This window comes from Dryas octopetala, chromosome 1 (genome assembly GCF_963921425.1).
Source record: "Dryas octopetala chromosome 1, drDryOcto1.1, whole genome shotgun sequence".
Lineage (NCBI taxonomy): Eukaryota > Viridiplantae > Streptophyta > Magnoliopsida > Rosales > Rosaceae > Dryas > Dryas octopetala.
Window position 1 is genome coordinate 23,133,587 of NC_141366.1, and position 2,288 is coordinate 23,135,874.

The following is a 2,288-nucleotide window of genomic DNA, read 5'->3' on the forward strand; positions in this document are numbered from 1 at the left end:
GGCTGGCTGGGTAAGGGCGGGCTGGCTGGGTGGGGGCGGGCTGGGCTAGGGAGGGGATGGGTGGGGGAGTGGTGGCTGGGTGGGGGAGGAGGAGAGGAGGGGAGGGGAAGGGCTGAGTGGGCCGGGGATGGGAGGGGGATGGGGGTGGGCAAGGGGGAGGGAGGTGGGTCGGGGCTGGGCTGGGCGGGGGGAAGGGAATATTTTTTTTTTTTTTAAGAAATATTTTAATAAAAAAATTATTAGTTTTTAAATTTAAGGAAAAGACGAAAATACTTCTGCAACTTTGACAGAAAAACTAACAGAGGTACTATTTTGACACAAAATGAAATTTGAGGTACTTTTTTGTAAGTTTTCAAAGTTAGGGTACTAAATTGACACAAAATGAAAGTTGAGGTACTTTTTTACAAGTTTTCAAAATTGAAGTACTAAGTTGAAATAACATGTAAAGTTGAGGTACTAAATTGTAATTTGCTCTTAGAATTATACATTCAAAGGGACGATAAGTCATGGAGTCATGAAGTCAAGGAATCATCATTCTCCTTACAAGTCATGAAGTCATTTTTGCCCCCTATATTAATCTTAGAATTCTAATCTAGACTTTCTGTTTCCTTTATTCTGCTTTTGTTTACTATATTAAGATCATATTTTTGGTCCAAACAACGTTATTTTAGAATTGGTTTAGGTGCATTGAGATTAGAGTCATTGAGCGATAAGTCAAAATTGGAGAGACCATATATAAAATATTACGTCTCTTAACCTGTCTTGATTATGGTCTTCGCATAGCTCACCAAGCAGGTTTCTTTCAGCTTGTTGTAGAGAGTGATTCTCCTCGAAGCCATTAACCTTGTTCAAGGGGAAGGCTATTTGCTTTGTGTGGAAGGGGAGTTGGTTGATGAAGTTCATGCTTTGGCTTCTTCTTTTCAGTTTATTTCTTTTAGGTTTTTTTTTTTTTTTTTTTTTTTCTAAATACCACATGGACTATAAGGGGTGTGCTCTTGTATCACTCAAATTTTTTTTCTTGCCAATTTACCACTTGAAGTATCAATATGTGCCAATGTAATAGTTACAGTCAATTTTTCTATTAAATTATCAACTTTTTTCTCAAACTTCCTAGTTTATTTCTTTTAGGTTTTTTTTTTTTTTTTTTTCTAAATAACACCTGGACTATAAGGAGTGTGTTCTAGCTCGTACCACCCAAATTTTTTTTCTTACCAATTTACCACTTAAAGTATCACTATGTGCCAATATAGCAGCTACAGTCAATTTTTCTATTAAATCATCAACTTTTTTCTCAAACTTCCTACTTTGCCCTTAAGTATAATTAAGAAGAGAAATAGAAGGAGAAGAAAGGAGGCTGGCATTGTCGGGGATGGGTCGACGTCGAGGGTGAGGGTGAGGGTGAGTTGGCTGGGTTTGTTTTTTTTTAATTGTATTTGGATTTTAGTTTATTTTTTAGATATTTTATAATATGAATTGACAATATTACCATTTAAGTTAATAGAAAAATTAATAGAAATTGATGACAATTGACACATTTGATACTTCAGGTAGTAAATTGACAAGAAAAAAAGTTTGGATGGTATGAGAGCACACCCCTTATAATCCAGGTGTTATTTGGGTAAAAAAACCTTTCTTTTAAACATGTGTAGAAAATGTAATTTCGTAGCGCACATTCTTTCACGGAATGGTTTAAATGTTGTTCATCCGATGTATTGGTTGGAGGATTGTCTGAGTTGGTTATTGTTAGTTTTGCATCATAATGTATCGTCTTGGATGAATTATAATGCATACTTTTGCATGCTGGCCGTTTCAACAAATAAAAAGAACAATTTAAAATGCCTGAACTATTTTGTCAAAATTAAGAACTCTTGAAGTGTTTTAAACTTAAAAAGGACCAATAATGCACATATAAGAAAAGAGTGATTACATGGCTTACAAGTCATGTAAAGTAATGCTTTCAAATTTAATAGCAAGGCCAACTTGAATTTTAAAAAGGTAGAGATTTATTAATTTAAAATTTTGGAATTTATGTCAGTGGGCATATTTTAACAATGAGCAGTGCTATTCCCACCATCATTACTATTTTTCCACCCACTCATTAATAAAAAATTTAGGTCACGTTTGGCACGATGGGGTGTGTTGAAATAGACTATTCTTATGGATTATGTTAGACTGTATTGGATTGAAATAAGCTGAACTAAATATTATCCTATTTTTGTTGCTGTGTCAGATTTTGAAGCTGAATAAGTTAAATAACACTGTCTTGTATTTGGTGCATAACCAGACTA